The 21,719-nt window shown below is 45.8% G+C and overlaps 1 pseudogene across 1 annotated transcript; it reads left to right on the top strand.

Annotated features, from left to right (window-relative positions):
- Positions 1-1,908: 1,908 nt before the first annotated feature.
- Positions 1,909-11,912, top strand: LOC101003484 (annotated as a pseudogene). Its single transcript, XR_004182851.1, has one exon. The product of XR_004182851.1 is annotated as a zinc finger protein 532 pseudogene (transcript).
- Positions 11,913-21,719: the final 9,807 nt, after the last annotated feature.

The following is a 21,719-nucleotide window of genomic DNA, read 5'->3' as shown; positions in this document are numbered from 1 at the left end:
CAGTGTGCTTGTGTGCTTGAGGATGTGTAGGAGAGGACAATCAACTCACATTCCCAAGCACCTTTTCCAGTCCAGGCAGTGTGCTCCGAGCCTGACATTCCTGATTGTCTTTACAACTTCTAAAGCTTATCAGGAAGATCTTTCTGTTCTCTCATTTCACTTTCCAGAATACCTCTGCCCACTAAGATTGTATTATTTCCTTTTCATTTTGTAATAGATGAGGAAACTCGCTAGGAGAGGTAAAGTCACTTGCCCAAGATCATGTAGCTGGTCAGCAGCAGGGCCACGTCTGCGTGGCTCTGACACAATGTGGTCCCCACTTTTAGTGATTTGCCCTGTCCATTCAGTGTGAGAAGAGCTGTCCAAATAATACACATTGTAGCCTGTCGTGCTACTCCATGAAGAAGAATGTGTGAATGTTCTAGATTGCAGATTAAAGTAGTCTAGTAAGTCTCATTTTTGGAAGAAGCAGGATGGAGAGGGAGGAGGAAGGCATTCCAGGCAGTATGTGCATAAACAAAGTCACAGAGATGGAATTTAGCCCAGAGCATTAAGGAGCTATCACAGACACTGTGATATTAGAGGTCCTAGAAGGATGCCCTAAGGGACTTTCAAAAGTTTAACTTAGTTTATTTAGTCCTTCACACTAGGAGAATCCACTAAAAATTTCTGAGCATAAGAATTTTGTGATGGTAAACATCATTTGCAAGAAATTCACCTGGTGTGTGCAGGATAGACCACATGGGAGAAGAGGTACATGATTGGAATCTTGGATAAGGGATGAGCAAACAAAAGGGCAGATCATGATGGAGCAGGAATGAGGGATGAAAGTAGGTGTTTACAAAACGTGAACAAATCAGGCAGCCTGAGGCTTTTGCTATCACAGGTACTTTGCATGATACATTGGAGAACTTCCTTGAAAGTCAAAAGATTAGAGCAGCAAATGGTAGAAGAAACAGTGTGGAGTGGTGCCTAATAGAAGTGGGAGGTAGGACAATCACGGATTAGATGCTGAATCTGCTGGTTATCAGCCATGTGACCTCCATCAAATTTCTGGGGGCTTCAATCTCCTCTTCTATAAACTAGGAGAGATAAACATGTCTCCTATCCTCAAATGATTTCAAATATGGAGTTTTAAGAAGAGAATGAAAGCCAGCAGAGCAGTAGTATAAATGCTCAGGGATGGTAATTACTGTGGTTACCACCACCACCTCCACCACCACCATCATCATCATACCACCACCATCACCACAAACATTATCACCATCATAACCAATCCACCATTACCATCACCACCATCATCACCATCACCACTATCACTATCACTACCATCACCATCACCACCATCACCATCACCATTATCACTATCACCACCATCACCATCACCACCATCATCACCCTCACCATTATCACTATCACCACCATCATCACCATCACCACCACCACCATCACCACCATCACTATCACCACCATCATCATCACTGTCACGATATTATTTATTTACGACATTACGATACGACATTATTTATTACTATTTATTACTTTACTACGATGATTACATGAGATTACTTTATTATTTTTACGACATTACCTTTTTAATTTATTAATTTTACTTTACTTTACGATATTTACCATTACTTTATTACATTACTTTGACAATGATGACTTCTACGACATTTATTACTTATTAATTTATTATCTCGACGATTTATTTACGGATGAAGCCGGGACGACGATTATTACATTATTTACCATTTAATTTACTTTCGACGATGATATTCGACATTTACTATTTACTTCACGACTTGTATTTATTTTATTATCATACTTTACATTACTCTTTATCACTTACATATTTAATGATTACGACGATTACGACATTTACGACTATAATACTCAGTCATCACCATAACCCACTGTTACTACCACCATTACCACCACCACCATCACCACCGTCATCATCACTACCATCACCGTCACCATCATTACCATCACCACCTTTACAACCAGTATTATCACTCACCATCACCACCAACACAATCAGTACCAACATCACCATCACCACCATTATCACCATTACCAGCACCATCATTATTACTTTGCAGAACCACAGACTGTCAGGGTTGGAAGAGTCCATGGGGATTTCCCAGTCTAAAAATTCTCATTTTACGGCCGCTGCCGCCGCCCGGGCCCGCACCTCCAGCCATAGGCCTAGAGCGCGGTGCTACGGGAAGCGCGGTGCCCGGGCCAGGCGCTCGGCGAGGCCGCTCCACCGCACACGCACACACAGACCCCGGCAGCAGGAAGGCAGATGACACGCCCGTAACATGGAAGCCACCCCCGCCGCCGCCGCCGCTCCGACGACAGCAGCAGCAGCCACAGCAGCAGCCGCCAGCGGCGCTGCAGTGAACAAAGGTCATAGGAGCTACGGCCCAGACGCCCGGGCTTGACCGCCGCGAAGGCCAACCCGGGGAAGGCGGGTATGTTCTGTTTTGTGGTTTTTCTTTCAGACGCTACTAAAGAGTGTTGGGGATGCTTCTGACTATTATGAAGGCCAAAAGGCCTGTTGACTGGGTCTGCTTTTAACCCTTTCCTATTTGTTGAGAATGCAGCCCTGTGACAGTAACTGAACATAGGTCTAAAGTCTTTCCAAAAGGTCAAGGTTCACAAGAACATCTGCTCAAATTCATGACCATGGGGGATATGAAGACCCCAGACTTTGATGACCTCTTGGCAGCATTTGACATCCCAGATATGGTCGATCCTAAAGCAGCTACTGAGTCTGGACACAATGACCATGAAAAGTCACATGAAGCAGAACGCTCATGGAGAGGATGATGCCCAGCACCATCATCTTCCGACGTGGGTGTCAGCGTTATCATCAAGAATATTGGGAACATCCACTCCTCCGAGGGCAGGGAGAAAGACGGCCATAACCCCACCGGCAATGGCCTACATAATGGATTTCTCACAGCGTTCTCCATCTTTACAGTTACAGTAAAGATGGAATGAAGTCCTTGAAAGGAGACATGCCTGCCCCTGAGGTGACTCTGAAAGACTCAACATTCAGTCAGTTTAGCCCGATCTCCAGGGCTGAAGAGTTTGATGACGATGAGAAGATGGAGGTGGATGACCCCCTGACAAGGAGGACGTGCTAAGCTGCAGGTCCAACCTGTTGACGGGGTCAGCTCCCCGGCAGGGCTACGATAAGCTGAAGGCACTCGGAGGGGAAAACTCCAGCAAAACGGGACTCTCTACATCAGGCAATATGGAGGAAAACAAAGTTGTTAAGAGAGAAGCAGAAGCCAATTCTATAAACCTAAGTGTTTATGAACCTTTTAAAGTCAGAAAAGCAGAGGATAAATTGAAAGAATGCTGGAAAACAGAGTCCTGGATGGGAAAGTGAGCTCCAATAAGAATGACACCGGCCTCTCTGGCGTTGCGCCATGAAGACAAAGTCATCCTCCAAGCTCTGGTCCTGCATCGCTGCCATCACAGTTCTCAGTGCTAAAAAGGCGGCTTCAGACTCCTGCAAAGAACCAGTGGCCAATTTGATGGAATCCTCCCTGTTACCAAAAGAACTAAAAGACAGTCGGAGAGCAGCCGACAAGTCTCCTGAATCCCAGAATCTCATCAAGGGGACCAAAAAACAAAAAAAACCAAAAACCATCCCTAAAGCAACCGGATAGTCCCAGAAGCATCTCAAGTGAGAACAGCAGCAAGGGCTCCCCGTCCTCTCCTGCAGGGTCCACACCAGCAATTCCCAAAGTCTGCATAAAAACCATTAAGACATCTTCTGGGGAAATCAAGAGGACAGTGACCAGGGTATTGCCAGAGTGGATCTTGACTCTGGGAAGAAACCTTCCGAGCAGATGGCATCCCTGATAGCCTCTGTGGCATCCATTCTTTCGTCTCCAGCATCAGAAGCTGTCCTTTCCTCTCCCCCCAGGGCGCCTCTCCAGTCCGTGGTCATGACCACGTGGTCAGTTTTCCCTGCAGAGCTCACCCCCAAACAGGTCACAATCAAGCCTGTGGCTACTGTTTTCCTCCCAGTGTCCACTGTGAAGACGGCAGGATCCCAAGTCATTAATTTGAAGCTCGCTAACAACACCACGGTGAAAGTCAAGGTCATATCTGCTGCCTCTGTCCTGAGCACCAGCAGTGCCATCATTAAAGCCACCAACGCCATCCAGCAGTAAACTGTCATGGTGCTGGCATCCAGCCTGGCCAATGCCAAACTAGTGCCAAAGACTGTGCACCTTGCCAACCTTAACCTTTTGCCTCAGGGTGCCCAGGCCACCTCTGAACTCCACCAAGTGCTAACCAAACCTCAGCAACAAATAAAGCAGGCAATAATCAATGCAGCAGCCTCTCAACCCCCCAAAAATGTGTCTCAAGTCCAGGTGATGTCGTCCTTGCAGAGTTCTGTGGTGGAAGCTTTCAGCAAGGTGCTGAGCAGTGTCAATCCAGTCCCTGTTTACATCCCAAACCTCAGTCCTCCCACCAATGCAGGGATCACATTACCGATGCCTGGGTACAAGTGCTTGGAGTGTGGGGACTCCTTTGCACTTGAAAAGAGTCTGACTCAGCACTCCGACAGACGGAGCATGCGCATCGAAGTAACGTGCAACCATTGTACAAAGAACCTCGTTTTTTACAACAAATGCAGCCTCCTTTCCCATGCCTGTGGGCATAAGGAGAAAGGGGTGGTAATGCAATGCTCCCACTTAATTTTAAAGCCAGTCCCAGTAGATCAAATGATAGTTTCTCCATCAAGCAATACTTCCACTTCAACTTCCACTCTTCAGAGCCCTGTGGGAGCTGGCACACACACTCTCACAAAAATTCAGTCTGGCATAACTGGGACAGTCATATCGGCTCCTTCAAGCACTTCCATCACCCCAGCCATGCCCCTAGTTGAAGACCCCTCCAAACCGTGTGGACATAGTCTACAATGTTTGGAGTGTAATGAAGTCTTCCCGGACAAAACGACACTGGCTACACATATCCAGCAGGCTGCAGATCCGAGTGGACAAAAGACTTGCACTGTCTGCCAGATGCTGCTTCCTAACCATTGCAGTTATGCATCACACCGGAGAATCCATCAGCACAAATCTCCCTACACCTGCCCTGAGTGCAGGTGCCTTCTGCAGGTCTGTGCATTTCCAGACCCATGTCACCAAGAACTGTCTGCACTACACAAGAAGAGTTGGTTTTCAATGTGTGCATTGCAATGTTGTGTACTCTGATGTGGCTGCTCTGAAGTCTCACATTCAAGGTTCTCACGGTGAAGTCTTCTACAAGTGTCTTATTTGTCCAGTGGCGTTTAAGTCTGCCCCAAGCACACATTCCCACGCCTACCTTCAGCATCCTGGCATCAAGATAGGAGAACCAAAAATAATATATAAGTGTTCCATGTGCAACACTGTGTTCACCCTGCAAACCCTGCTGTATCTCCACTTTGACCAATACATTGAAAACCAGAAGGCGTCTGTTTTCAAGTGTCCAGACTGTTCTCTTTTATATGCACAGAAGCAACTTATGATGGACCATATCAAGTCTATGCATGGCACATTGAAAAGTATTGAAGGACCTCCAAATTTGGGGTTAAACCTGCCTTTGAGCATTAAGCCTGCAACTCAAAATTCAGCAAATCAGAACAAAGAGGACACTAAATCCATGACTGGGAAAGAGAAATTGGAAAAGAAATCTCCATCTCTTGTGAAAAAATCAATGGAAACGAAGAAAGTGGCCAGGCCTGCGTGGACGTGTTGGGAGTGTGACCGCCTGTTCATGCAGAGAGATGTGTACACATCCCACGCGAGGCAGGAGCACGGGAAGCAAGTGAAGAAACACCCCTGCTGCCAGCGTGACAAGCCTTTCAGCTCGTCCCACAGCCTGTGCCGGCACAACCGGATCAAGCACAAAGGCATCAGGAAAGTGTACGCCTGCTCACACTGCCCAGACTCCAGAAGTACCTTTACCCAGTCGATGCTGAAGAAGCACGTCCAGCTGATGCACGGCATGAAGGACCCTGACCTGAAAGAAATGAGACGACGCCACCAATGAAGAGGAAGCAGAAATAAAAGAAGACACCAAGGTCCCCAGTCCCAAGTGGAAGCTGAAAAAACCGGTTCTGGAGTTTAGGCCTCCCAGAGGAGCCATCACTCAACCACTGAAAAAGCTGAAAATCAATGTTTTTAAGGTCCACAAGTGTGCCGTGTGTGGCTCCTCCACCGAAAACCTGCTGCAGTTCCACGAACACATCCCTCAGCACAAATCGGATGGTTCTTCCTACCAGTGCCGGGAGTGTGGTCTCTGCTACACATCTCACATCTCTCTGTCCAGGCACCTCTTCATCGTACATACGTTAAGGGAACCTCAGCCAGTGTCCAAGCAAAATGGGGCTGGGGATGATAACCAACGGGAGAACAAACCCAGCCACGAGGATGAATCCCCCGATGGCGCCGTGTCAGACAGAAAGTGCAAAGTGTGCGCAAAAACTTTTGAAACTGAAGCTGCCTTAAATACTCACATGCGGACACATGGCATGGCCTTCATCAAATCCAAAAGGATGAGCTCAGCCGAGAAATAGCCACAGATGCTCCATGGGGAAAATCCCTGTCCACATTGGAATAAAAAAGACATTTTTGTTACAAAAAGTTTGCAGTATAATAGAGTTAACAGTGTATGTTGCAATATATTCTCTTTCAACATACCTTCCTTCAGCTCGTTGTATATATCCTCGATAAGTATTAAAACAGTATTTGAGTTTAAAATAGTTTGTATATATTTAAATGAATAACTTTTTATACGCTTTGTTACATGTTTGTGTCACTAAATAGTGGAAAACCATCTAAGTTGTTCTAGGTTAGAATTTTTCTTTTTGTACCGTTTCTTTAAAACAGAGTTCTTAGTAACAGGGGCAGTTCCTGAATTCAAATAAACCATTTTGTATGTTTGGATTTTTAATGGGTTAACAAATTACAGGCTAAAATAATGCCTTTTTTAGTGTTTTTAATTTTTAGAATTCACTACATAAATTGTAAGTAATTGTGGGTCTCAAAAACACTAGGAACTTTTAAGTGTCTTAGCACTTCCTGATGTGCCTGCCCTGAGGGAGTGAGTTCACATTTGACACAACTGCGCTCCAGTGTGGGCGTGCCTTTGCCTTCAGGCCACGTCGAAGGGTGTTTAAAGCAGCCTTGCAGGTCACTCCTTTCCCAGCCGTGGATAAAAACTGAAGCCAGGAATCTAATAAGGAATGCTGATTTCCTCAATTCCATTTTGAGGAATGGGGAAAACTATTCAAAAGAAAAAAATGGGACTGGTTTTCTGGGCAGGTCTGCAAGGCTGGCTTTAAGAGCACAGGGAGGGAAAATAATCAAAGGGCTGGACTGCTATAAAAGTTGCAAATACATAGTTAGACCAATAGATTTATAGAGTCAGGTTTTTGTCATGTAGTTTATTAACTATTGCAGAAACACAACTAAGAATATCAAGCGTTTCTCTGGCTCTTGACAGAAAAAAATCAATTGACTTAACCCTTTGCTGTCAAAAGAGTTGGCGTTTCCTGTTCCGGGTGCTACTGCCAAACGTTCTGGTACTTAGAGTCGGGATGCACAACTTCCACCACCGACTTATCAGTGCAGCCGCCTGTGTATTGCAATGGGCCGTTACCTTAAGCACTGAGCCACCCGGGTTTAGTTCAGCCATTTCAAGAGTATATTTAATGCTGGTAGTTCTGCTTTATTAAAATGCAGCAGAGTTACTCTTCTGTCCCTTCTATTTAGAGTTCTCTGAGAGAGTTCTATTTTTTGGTTTTGTTTTGTGTTTTCTTTTGCATTTTATACCTTGTATTTATCCCTGAACATGTTTTGTACTTTTTTTTTTTTTTTTTAAGAAAAGGAATTCGTTTGTGTATATATAGATACTTGCATGATATACTGTAGTCAACGTTCAGTTCCTCAAAAGGTCTTGCTGCTGTCGGGTGTTAAGCACTCCATCCATCATAACTGTATGAAACACATTTCATATGTAAATAAACATGGGACATTTGGCCCTTGAAAAAAAAAAATTCTCATTTTACAAAAGGGGAAATTGAGACCCAGAGACTGGCCCAAGCTTATACAATGAGTTAATGGCAGACCTGGAACTAGAACCAGGAACTCCTGACCGCCACTCCCATGTTCTTGCCTCCGACACCAGACCATGTGAGAAATATTGTCAATCAGCACACATTCTTCACAGGATTCATAGGGAAAGATTTGAAGACTCTTTCCTCTTCAGAGTGGTCCTAACTCTTCCATTTCCTTGTGGTATGTTTCCATAGTCAGTTATTCGTTGTGTTCTAACCCTCAGCAGGTATCCAGAGCGAGTATGTTTCTAACAAACTGATTTTCATTTTAGTAAAAGAAATTTTAAAAATGAAACTAAGAAAGAAAAAGAAAGTAGGAGTCTCTTTCAAGGGAGCCTCCCTGATCAGTGATTTGGAGCTGGGGTTCTGACACATGTGGACGTAGTGCTAAGGCAGTGGCGACTCCGGCAGAAAATTCTGCCGTGGATGTGCTTAAGGTTCTGACACGCTTCCAAAGAACTCCTACGGAATTCTTGAAACATTTGGATGGGATTTTTGCAAAGCAGCCTCATGGAATCTTTTATAAGCCCTCCCGTAAGTCCTGCTGCACTTCCTTCAATTGCTCCTAGAATGTTCATGTCATCTGTGCCTCCTTCTCGTAGAATTTTTCCACAAGTCTGAGGGAATGTTCACAGGAGACCTATGGAGTTCTCAATGAATTTTCATGAAAACCTCTCAGAGTTGCCATGTGATCCTTAATGAATTCTCGCAGAAACAGCATGGAATTCTTACTTGGAAGAGTCCCCCAGCTTCCATGGAATTCTTAACTAACCCTCATGGCATGCTAATAAAATTCCAAAGACATGTTCACAGAACTTGCGTTAAATTATCTTAGAAACCACAGAAAGGACTCCAAGGAAATGTGCAGAATTCCTTGGGAACAAAAACTAACGAGTCTCCAAACTATCAAGGATAAGACGGGTCCAGTCCTCGGGGTCACTTTGTCCTAGGATTCTTAGAGTGGGTGTCTTCACTAAACGTGATGAGAAGGCAGGCGCAGATGCGTCTCAAGCTGTAACTTCTGATTTGAGCAGCAGGGAAGGAGCAGGTCCTCTCGGCGTACGGTGAGGGATTTTCTCATCAAATATTTTCCCATCCCACTTTGTACTGTCACACGCCAAAGCCAGCTCCACACACGGTCTAGCAGCAGTTGAACGGAGTGTCTCCATCCAGTCCTTTACGTTATTAATCTATCCCCAGCCCCTCCCTTTGGAGCCTTGGGCTATCCGTGGATGTTCTCCCAATCATTAATTAAGCCCAAGTCAATTAAAAGCCCTGGATGCTGGCACATTATGGGCACCATCTATTGATGTAACATAATTCTTTTCAGGTTAGAATCCATGCAGGGCTGGATTTTCATTGAACCCACCCCAGAGCCTGCTGTTACAGGACAATACCCCGGGTTTTGCAAGCCAGCCTCCACAGAAACTGGATCCCAAGGGGCTCGGCATGGGGGACAGTACTGCCACACAAAGGAGATGCCCCGGGAGGTCAGGGAGGCAGCCAGGCAGCGCTACCCTGCCTTCAGCACACAAGCATCTGCCAAGGCCTGGCCTGCTCTGAGCCCACCTGGCCCTGTCCCAAACTCTGGGCCTGGGAGCCGAGGCCCGACAAGCTGGTTAATGCGGCCAGCACAGAGGGTCTTTGGCCTTCATGCCTGGTTTGCTGAGCAGCCCTGGATGAGCCTCTGGAGCCCCGTGAGCTCTTCTCCACTCTTAGCTGGGCTGACTCCAGCTGGTTCCTGAGGACTCAACTCATGACAGCTGCTCCCCAGGGAAGCCCTGGGTAAGCTCAGTGGCCCTGCTTCATGCTTTCAGGGCCCCTGGCATGAATCACAACTCAAGCTCATTAAGTGTGGGATGAATCACTTAGGGGCTGGGCTCCCAGCAGGGCAGAGACTCTGCCTTTTTTATTGCCGATTCCACAGTGCCAAGGCCGTGCACGGCACACATGGGGGTGCGATAGATGTTTGTTGAATGAATGAATGATGACAATCCCAACAATGCCATGATAATCATAAGAATAGTGGCTAACACTTAGGGAGTACTTTCTATGCCTGGCACTAGTCTAAGTCTTTCCATGCATTAAATGCATTTAAGGAAAGAATGAATACACTTGGAATGCCCTGGTGTGGAATATTTATAAGCATAAACTAATGCTAAGTACCTACTACGTGTCAAGAACTGCACTTGGCACTTTTTCCTTTTTATAATTCGAGGTTGAATTTGCTGGATGAGTTTCTTTTCAGGCAGCCGGGCAGCCTGTGGCTAGTTCCTGAGGGCATGTGTGGTTCTGAAATCAATGAGAATCCAGAGTCAAAATCAATATCAATGACAATCCCAAATTCCCTACCTTGTTTTATGCTTTAATGCTTACATCAGGTCCCTGGGACACCCCGAGCTGTGAGGGAAGCTGGAAAGGGAGGACTCCATCTTTGCAGCCTCTGTGATGGAGGGTGGGCCAGAAAGAAGCCGTGCTGTTGGGAGAGCCCTGGGTCAGTGGCTGCTATAATCCTGGGAAGAGACGAGGGTGTGAGCTCTGGCCTTGGAGGCAGCAGGGCCAGCTGCCCAGCCTCTCTAAGCCTGGGCTTGCCTCCTTTGCAAGAGGAAGGAAGCTGTCCTAACAGTACCAACTCCAGATCCTGGAGTAATGCAGACGCTCACCACTTCTTACTGCCTTCGCAATGGTTACCACACCCACCTGTTACCTGGACTTAATGTCCTTAATCATCCTCTTTCAATGGCCTCAACTTTTAAATACTCTAATCTCATCCCAAGCAATAATATCAATGAAATCACAGTTTGGATGTGTGTGGAAAAGACCTCAGTCTTTCCACAATAATTGTTCTCCCCTTCTTCCCTGTGGAAGAACCTCTTATTTCTTTGCTGGCCACAGAGTAGCTTGGAATAAAGATTCCCTGTCCTGGCTTCTCTTACAAGGAAAAGTGTGGGTTTTTTGTTTTTGTAAATGTTTTTAGAGATGTGGTCTTGCTATGTTTCCCAGGCTGGTCTCAAACTCCTGGCCTCAAGTGATCCTCCAGCCTTGGCCTCCCAAAGTGTTTGAATTACAGTCATGAGCCACCATATCCATCTCACTAAGTGTGGTTTTATAGCTTGTCCTCACCAGTGGGATGTAAGTGTGAGTTAAAAGAGAGGAATGTATCTTTCTCCTTTCCTGTTCTCCTTGCTGCTGTCTGGAATATGGGCGTGATAGCCAGAGCAGCAGCAGCCAGATTAGACCATGAGGTGACCTTGAGAGTGGAAGCCCGGCATAGCAGAGCAACAAAATAGAAAGAGATGGTCCTTGATCTTGTGGCATGCTGTATTAGTCTGTTTTCATATGGCTATAAAGAACTACCTGAGGCTGTGAAATTTATGAAGAAAAGAAGTTTAATTGACTCACAGTTCTGCAGGCTAAACAGGAAACATGACTAGGAGGCTTCAGGAAAGTTACAATCATAGCAGAAGGCAAAGGTGAAGTAAGGCATGTCTTACCATGTGGCAGGAGAGACAGTGAAGGAGGAAGTGCCACTTTTAAACCACCAGATCCCATGAGAACTCACTCACTATTGTGAGAACAGCATGGGGGAAACTACCCCCATAATTCAATCACCTCCCACCAGGCCCTCCCTCAGCACATGGGGATTACAATTTGAGGTAAGATTTGGGTGGAAATGCAGCCCCAAATCATGTCATTCTACTGCTGTCCCCTGTCCCCTCCCAAATCTCATGTTCTTTTCACATTTCAAAACACAATCATACCTTCCCAACAGTCCCCCAAAGTGTTAACTCATTTCAGCATTAACCCAAAAGTCCAAGTCCAAAGTCTCATCTGAGACAAGGCAAGTCTTTTCCACCTATGAGCCTGTAAAATAAAAAGTAAGTCAGTTACTTCCAAGATGCAATGGGGTTACAGGAATTGGGTAAATCTTCCAGTTCCAAATGGGAGAAATTGGCCAAAACAAAGGGACTACAGGCCCCATGCAAGTCAGAAACTCAGCAAGGCAGTCATTAAATCTTAAAGCTCTGAAATGATCTCCTTTAACTCCATGTCTCACATCCACGGCATGCTGATGTAAGGGGTGGGCTCACAAGGCCTTGGGCAGCTCCACTTCTGTGGCTTTGTGGAGTACAGACCCTGAGGCTGCTTTCACAGGTTGGCATTTAGTGCCTGTGGTTTTTCCAGATGCATAGTGCAAGCTGTCAGTGGATCTACCATTCTGGGGTCTGGAGGATGATGGCCCTCTTCTCACAGCTCCACTAGGCAGTGCACCAGTGGTGACTCTGTGTGGGGGATCCAATCCCACATTTCCCCCTCTGCACTGCCCTAGTAGAAGTTCTCCATGAGGGCTCCACCCCTGCAGCAGACTTCTGCCTGGGCATCCAGTTGTTTCCATATGTCTTCTGAAATCTAGGAAGAGGCTCTCAAACCTTAACTCTTGCATTCTGTGCACCTGCAGGGCCAACACCACAAGAAAGCCACCAAGGCTTAGGGCTTGCACCCTCTGAAACAATAGCCAAAGCTGTACCTTGGCGCCTTTTAGCCATGGCTGGAGCAGCTGGGACAAAGGCACAGTGTCCTGAGGCTGCACAGAACAGTGGGGCCCTGGGCTCGGCCCGGGATGCCATTTTTTCCTCCTAGGCCTCTAGGTTTTTGATGGGAGAGGCTGCCATGAAGGTCTCTGCAATGCTCTGGAGACATTTTTCCCATTGTCTTGGCTATTAACATTAGGCTTCTCTTTATTTATGAAAATTTCTGCAGCCAGTGGCTTAAATTTCTCCCCAGAAAATTGGTTTTTCTTTTCTAGCACATGGTCAAACCTCAAATTTTCCAAACTTTTGTGCTCTGCTTCCCTTTTAAACATAAGTTCCAATATCAGATTATCTTTGTGAATGCATATGAGTATATACTTTTAGAAAAAGGTTACCTCTTGAATGTTGTGCTGCCTAGAAATTTCTTCCACCAGATGCCCTAAATCATCTTTCTAGAGTTCCACAGATCTCTAGGGCAGGGGCAAAATGCTCCCAGTCTCTTTGCTAAAGCATAGCAAAAGTGACCTTTACTCCAGTTCCCAATAAGTTCCTCATCTCTGTCTGAGACCACCTCACCCTGGACTTCATTATCCCTGTCACTGTCAACATTTTGGTCAAAACCATTTAACAAGTCTCTAGGAAGTTCCAAACTTTCCCACATCTTCCTGTCTTCTTCTGAGCCCTCCAAACTGTCCCAACCTCTGCCCATTACCCAGTTCTAAAGTCACTTAGCAGTGCCCCATTTCTGGTAGCAATTTTCTGTAGTAGTCTGTTTTTACACTGCTATAAAGAACTACCTGAGGATGGGTAATTTATGAAGAAAAGAGATTTAATTGACTCACAGTTCCACAGGCTTAACAGGAAGCATAACTGGGAGGTCTCAGGAAACTTACAATCATGGCGGAAGGTGAAGGGAAAGCAAGGCATGACTTACCACAGCAGCAAGAGGGAGAGAGAAGGGGGAAGTGTCACTTTTAAACCATCAGATTGTGTGGGAACTCACTATCACAAGAACAGCATGGGGGAAACCACCCCCATGATCCAGTCACCTTCCACCAGGCCCCTCCTGCGACACTGAGGATTACAATTTGAGATGAGATTTGGGTGGGGACACAGAGCCAAACCATATCCCATGCCATGCCAGCCCCTGACTTACAGCAGAGGAGAAATAAACTTCCTGTTGAAGCCACTGGTTTTTGTTGCTGTTTTCTTTATTTTTTGTTTTGTTGTTTGCAGTGAAAACTATTTCTGATATAATACACTAGAAATATTTTTAACACATATTAAAATAAATGCAAAAGTATTAATATTTTAAAAGGTTCATTCACATATCACCAACCATGTTACACTGGTTGCCCCCAGTGCATTGCTAGTTTAGGAAACACTGACATCATGTGTCTTAGTCTATTTGGGCGCTATAACAAAATACCATAGACTGGGTGGCTGAGACAACAAACCAACAAACGTTTCTCACAGCTCTGGACACTGGGAAGTCCAAGATCAGGGTACTAGCAGATTTGGTGTCTGGTGAGGGTGCTCTTCAGGTTTGCAGACTATCTTCTTGTTGCATCCTCATTCAGTGGAGAGAAACCTATCCTGTCTTTTTCTTCTTTTGTAAGAGCAAAATCTATCATGGGGGTCCCATCTCCATGACATCATCTAACCTTAACTAGCTCCCATGGGCCCCACCTCCAAATACCATCCCACTGGGGATTAGGGCTTCAATATATACATTTTGAGAGGACACAAACATTCAGTCCACAGCAAATGAAAAAAACCTCAAAAATGATCAAGTAGCCCATAAATCTCAGACCTCTTCCCTCCAGGTGCCCTTGGTCTTGCTCAGCCTCCAACACACACAAGGTGCTGGGTCATGCTTTTCACTACAAAAGAAAGGGGGCAAAGGTGCATTGAAAATGCAAAGTATGAAGCCACGGCCCCTATGCCCCCTCCCAGGAATAACAGAAATCTTCATGTCCATGCTTGGATGTGACAATAATCTCAGAATTGACACTGAAGGTGCTACTTAAGGTTCATATCCGAAGCCAACAGTCATGAGTTCCAGTAATGGGTTCCAGTCATGGGTTCTGTTATTGCCCCTCTGTGTGACCTTGGACGAGTTCGTTGACCCAACTGAAATCAAATCATTCAATTCAATTCTCCAAATATCTCCTTGTTGCTTTGTCTGTGTCTGGTGCTCATGCTTTGTGCTGGGATCCTTACCCTTAAGGAGAGTAAAGTTTAACTGGGGGTAGACTTAGCCCTGAGAAGATCAGGAAGAGAGGAGATAAACACAGGCCTCTGCTTGGAAGGCAGCATGTTCATCTGGGTTCCCAGAGACAAGGGTTCAGCATCAGAATTTACTTGACAAGTGATCTTGGGAAGTGCTTGTCTTAACCTCTCAATGTCTTAATGCCTTAATCTATAAAACTGGCATAATAAAAGTGCTGTCCCCCAATCAGGGTGCTGTGAGTTCTTAAGATCAGTGCGTTGGAACCACACAGGAGACCCAGTTGTACACAACCTCTCTCAATTCCCTGTCAATGACCTCATGTTGATAGCTTGAGATCCACCATGGTGGGAAGTGGGATTATTTACACCATGAGGGGAAATGCTGTGGATTGGAGTTCTATCTCCAAGAGCTGTTTGTCAAACATTTCCTAGCATGCCACTGATTTCACACAGGACAGTGCCTAGCACAAGGCACTTCACACATAGTCAGCAATGATTATTAGAAGGCAATGAGGGCCACGTGGAGCCCAGGCCCGAGGCACAGAGGACATAGCCCCAGGGACACATTTTCCACTCCAGGTCATGGTTCACTCCCTTCATCCGCCTTGAATCTCAGAATTTCTGCTGGCCTACAGGGGCACAGTCAAAGGGCAAGATAACCCTACTTCTGTGCAAAAGTAGATGAATTCATTGCTGTCTGCCAAACACCAGAGTTTCTGTTCAAAAGTAACGATGGTTCCAAGCAGATGGTAGCTTTTGTTCCTGCTTCTGCTAGCCATTAAAACTAGTCACCACTCTCCAGCCCTGTGATCTTGAACAAGTCACTTAACCGCTCTGTGCCTCAGTTTCCTCATCTGTAAAATGGGAATGAAAGTAGCATTACAAAAGTGCTGGGCATGTAGTCAGTGTTGAGGAAAGTTTACTACTGTTCATATAATGTGACGTTGACATCAACAGGGCCCTCACATCTGTGCCCGTGTCACCATTTATATTTTACCTCCACACACAGCTGCTCAACAACGTATCAGATAAGACCTTTGCACCCATTTGAAAGAGGCACAATGGGAGGCGCTGAAATTCTGTATCTCTAACTGAGGTCACAGTAAAGATTAGAACTTCTCCATCCAGCCCAAGTCCAGACCCTGCAAGGGGGAGATCTCAGTCTTCTGTAGAAGGATGGGGAGGGATCTTCTGCAGTGAGGGACCAGCATTTGCGAAGGCCTAGGGTTGGAAAGTGTGTGGCTCCATTAGTCTATCAATGTTCCTCGAGTGTCTGCTTTGTACTGGGTCACACACCAGGTGGGAGGAAGGAGACTTGGCCCCAGCTTCATGGTGCTAACAGAGGTATGGTGGATATGCCTGGGTGTGAACCGAGGTCTGGACTCCCAGAGAGGTGACTGTGTCCTATTCATGTTTATATCCCAGGGCATAGGCTTGTAGCTCTAGTGAGGTCGCAGTAAGGTCAGTGTGGGAGTTGGGGAGCCTCAGTCCCTTGCACACCCCACCCCACCACCTGGTCCTAATTCGTCACCCACACTCGGGCTGTCTCCGCCCTGACCGCCATTTCAGTCCCTTCCCAGCTGAGAGGCTGCCGGCCCCAAATAACTTCTGCATCCCCTCCTCCCAGCGGGAGCTTCAGAAGTCAGTGGCTCGGACAATTGCACTTGCTTTTCTCTTTCCAAAGAGGGATCTGCCTTGGGAGCCCTTTGAAAGGGCTGTGATTACATCTTCATTTGTGGGTAATGGGATTAGCACACGGATGGCAGAGCCTCCCTGCAGCAGTGGGGATTGTCAGGCCTGCCCGAGAGGGCCAGGAAAGAGGAGCTCCAGGTTCCTCTGAGCTGCCAGGCGCTGGCCACCACCCCGGAGGAGCGGGCACCCCAGTGCTGGGACACAGGGACTGGAAAATGGAATTAGCTCCATCCCAGTGCACAGAGGCCAGCTGTCTCGCCCAACCCCAACTCCTAAGCCAATGGAGAGGATCTCTCTGAAGAGGAGATATGAAAGTGTGTGTGTGTGGGGTCGGTGGGGGGTAAGTTGGGGAGTCTTTTCGTGCCTTTAATCCCCAGCTATCCCCTTCTGGAGGGACTCAGACAGGTGAAGTCACCAGGTTCGGGTCTCCCACAGGTTACATCCAATTTCCTGCCTCCCATGTGCCAGGCCCAGTAGTACTTACAGGGACGCACATCACAGTCACCCTTCTTTGAAACCTGGCTTCTGGGGCAGGCTTGGTGCTGAGGACTCTACGCACGTCATTTATACAATGCTCACCACACACCTGTGAGGCCGTGACCAACCTCATCCCCATTCGGCATAGGAGGAACTCAGGCCTGGGGCCGACTGACGCTGGAATGCGGGATCTACTGGCCACCAAGAGGCCCCACAGCAGGGCTCGGTTTAACGCCCGCTAACACATTGTGTGTTTACTTGATATTTTCTTTAAGCTTTCTCACTTTTAAAAGTTTTAATTTATTATTTTTCCAATGTTTTATTTTGAAAATTTTCAAACCTACTAAAGAGTTGCATGAATAACACAGGAAACATTTATATGACCTTTCTTTAGTGTCTAGATGCACTGGGTATTAATGCTGATATTTGCTTTTTTCTCTGTCTCACCCTCTTCTCTCTCTCTTTGAATGTGTATGTATATGTGTATATGTATTTATATGTATGTCTATATATACAGATATGTGCACGGCTGTGTACAGCAGTGCTCCCTTATCCACAGGGGATATGTTCCAAGACCCCCAGTGGCTACCTGAAACCTCAGATAGTACCGAATCATATATAATAAATATATAATCATACATAATAAATATATAATCATACATAATAAAACATATATACTATGTTTTATTCCTATACATATCTAGGATAAGGTTTAATTTATAAATTAGGTGGACTAAGAGTTTAACAACTAATAATAAGATAGAACAGTTATAACAATCTACTATAATAAAAGTTATGTGAACACTTTCTCCCTCTCTCAAAGTATCATCTTGTACTGCTCTCCCCCTTCTTCTTGAGACAATGTGAGTTGGTAACACGCCTGCATGATAAGATGAAGGGAGATTAGGCTGCTGTCACCTTCTGATGATGCTTTGGAAGAAGGAACACCTGCTTTGGGTGATCCTGTATCATAGAGACAGGATAATGTTGATGGCTGGATGTCAGGAACAGATGATCGCGGTGACTAACGGTACGTAGTCACCCAGTCTCCAGCGTGGACCCACTGGAAAAAGGGATGATTCATGTCCTGGCAGGATGGTGTGGGACAGCATGAGATTTCATCACGGCCACTCAGAATATTGCAAAATTTTAAACTTATCAATTGTTTATTTCTGGAATTTTCCATTTCATATTTTCAGACCACGGTTGACTGAGGCTAACGGAAACCACGAGAGCAAAACCATGCATAAAGGGGGACTGGTGTGTGTGTGTGCGCGCGCACACGCACGTGTGCACACATGCATATATATTTTTTGTGAACCATTTGTAGACAAGTGTGAGACAAACATGAATTGTCTCCTAAATACTTCAGCACGTATCTCCTAGAACAAGGGCATTCTTTTACATAAACACAGCAATGATTTTCACACTCAGGAAATTTAACATCGATTCAATTCTATCATGTGCTTCTTAAATCTACATTCAAATTTCCTCCCAATTAACCCAATCATGCTCTTTAGATCCTTTTTCTTTGCAAATCCCAGCAATTATCAAGGATCATGCATTGCACTTACTAAACACTTCTCCAAGATGTGATGTGAAGAACTGAAAGCAGACTGAATGAGGGAACTCTCCTTCCCTGCATGGCTGCAGAATGCTGTGTCGGCATGCAGAGAAAATCAACACTCTCATGTGGGGCACCTTCCAGGAACCCTGCTCACTGAGATTGCTTCCAAAAATCAGTACAAAGCTAGATCTCCTTCAGATCTTGTCCTTGGGCAGTCACACTGGATTTGGTCTCCTGGTTTGTTAAATGAAGGGGTGGCCAAGTATCTTCCAGGTCTGTCTGGGTTTCCACACCCCCTTGCCCTTCCCTTACAGCTGCAAAATCATGGTGATTCATGAATGTTTCACGTGATCGATCCTCAAGCAGCAGCGAGGGCAGCACTGCAGTTACCCAGGCCAGGGGTGGACTCCAGCTCCACCACATGGAAGCTCAGCAGCCGAGTGGGCAAGTCACAGCTTCTGTGAGCCCTGGTTTCCTCATCTATGAAAATGGAAATAATCATATCTGCTGAGCAATGTTACTGGCATGTAATTGAAACTCGAAGAGAGCAACCCCTTTCCCTTCCCCTCACCATCCGGCCCTAATTTTGTTCAGAGCAGCAGTGAGCCTGTCCCCGTGGAACAATCGTGATTGGCCTGGGCGACTCTGGCCATCCCGTCAGTCTTTGCTGGAGGCCCACCTCTCCAGCCGCCCTTGCAGCCCAGGGTTGGCCATGTGGCCAATCTAACAAGCAAGGCTTAAGGGGAAGTCTTCTGAGATAGCTGCCTCTGGTTCCCTTTTCCTTTGCTGATATAAGAAGAAAGCACTTCAGGAAATGCACCACCCCCTCCTTCCTTCCTACCTCCCGCCTTTGAACTTGGTTGTGATGCCTGGAGCTGTAGCAGCCATTTGTGACCATAAAGCAACAACCATTAGGACAAAAAGCCAACTGGTGGAGGATGACAGAAGAGGAAGCTGGAAATAGCCTGGTTCCATGATGCCAATGCTCAGCTGTTGCCCCAGTCCTGAACTGCCACCTCCCACTTCTCATGGAAGAGGAGTCCATCTTTATCGCTTAAGCTACTGTTGTGCTTTATAGCTTAAGATTCTGTGGAAAGCATTCCTAATTGATACAACTTCCAAGAAACTTCTAGATGCCGTGGAAAATATAAGGCATATGGGATCAAACACAACTGGGTTCAAAGGTAAGAGGCAGCCCCTAATTAGGTGCATGGGCCAGGATGCGTCCAAATGTCTCTGAGTCCAAATGTCTCATCTACAAAAGCAACAACAACAACAACAACAAAAATTCCACAAACAAACAAAAATATCCAGGAAATGCTGTGAGGCTAGAAAGACATACTTATATGCCTATATTTATTCAATTGTCCATTCAACAAGTATTTGCTGAGCACTGCTGGGTACTGTTCATTCAATGAACGTTTTAATGAGCACCTGGTATGCTCTAAGTACTGTTTTAACACTGCGGGTATCATAATGAAATAGATCAACTTTTTCCTCTCATAAACTTACATTCTGCCGTTCCCTTTGAGTTTCAATTACATGCCAGTAACATTGCTTAGCAGATATGATTATTTCCATTTTCATAGATGAGGAAACCGGGGTTCACAGAAGCTGTGACTTGCCCACTCGGCTGCTGAGCTTCCATGTGGTGGAGCCGGAGTCCACCCCTGGCCTGGGTAACTGCAGTGCTGCCCTCGCTGCTGCTTGAGGATCGATCATGTGGAACATTCATGAATCACCATGATTTTGCAGCTGTAAAATGCTCTGGGGGAAGGACAATGCTGTTTCCAACTCCTTTTGGAAATGTGTTTCTCATTTTGATCCCATTTTATCAGATACATAAACTGGATTATCTGGAGAACGAACAGGCTCAATGGTACATTTTCAGCTAATAATCTTTGCTTTCGACTTCTCAGACCTAGTGGAATTGCCATGCCGAGAGAGCCCCGGCCCGGCCTGACACACAGCATGCCGTCCTGTGTATTTGTATCACCCTCTTCTTCTTCAGCTACTCAAGAAGCCTTAGAAATCCAAGTGCGGTCTTTCCCTCCACAATCAGGGAGAGCAGGAAAGAATTCCACTCTTTAGAATGTCTACTAAGGTGGTGGCCCCGTCTGTATCCACTTCATTTCATCCTCGGGCCAACTCTGGGAAGTAGGGGTCATTCATCTTATTTTATAGATGGAGAAACTGAGGCTTGAGGGGAAACTTGCTCAAGATCACCCAACCCAGACCTGTTTGTGGTTATTTGTTTAGTGTCTGTCTCCCAGCATGACTGTGAGCTCAGAAACCATGTCTGTTTTATTTACCACTAAATCCCCTTAGTTCGGGCGCCTAATATAATACATATTTGCAGGATTGAAATGTGGAGTCTAGAACTTCTTGCTGCCTGAGGGTCTATATGGCTACAATTCTAAAATTCTCCAACTTGTTTACCTTAGCCTGAGAGGGGATGTGCAGGGCATAAGACAGACAGAAGAAGAAAGGAGACTCACATTAAGAATAAATGCAAAACCCAGGCTAATGTTGGAGAGACAAGGCTTCCCCATTATGGCCCAGGACTGCTTCATTGGAGCCTCTGCAGGTTTCCATCACACACATTAAGCAAGGCTTGGTGTCATTTTCTAAAACAGAAAGAGGTGGGCAAAGCCTAAACGGGTAGCACCGAGTGGGTCGCAAGTTCCTGGGTAAACCTCTTTCCTTTTCTGGACCTCTGTTTCCTCATCAGTAAAGTGGAGGAAGTTGAATTCCTAGACTCAATCTTCTCTCTGCTCAAACATCCTTCCGAGAGCTGAGATTGCTGAACTTTTTTTCCAGGCACTATAAAGTAAAAATGCAAAACTCTAGCTTAAGACACCTTGATCTTATCTATTTGCAAAGAGTAGGTAGCTTAACAAACTAATAGGAATCAACCACATCAATGTACAGATGAGAATAAACCTATGCCTACATGATACTTACTGGTATTTCATCATCTCCATTTAACAGATGAGCAAACTGAAGCAAAAAGAAGATGCATTTGCATAAGGTGTCATGGTTACTAAGTGGCAGAGGCTGACTCAGTGTCCATGCTCCTAAC

Source organism: Papio anubis, chromosome 3 (assembly GCF_008728515.1).
Source record: "Papio anubis isolate 15944 chromosome 3, Panubis1.0, whole genome shotgun sequence".
Classification (NCBI taxonomy): Eukaryota; Metazoa; Chordata; class Mammalia; order Primates; family Cercopithecidae; genus Papio; species Papio anubis.
This window is presented reverse-complemented; position numbering and strand designations above follow the sequence as displayed.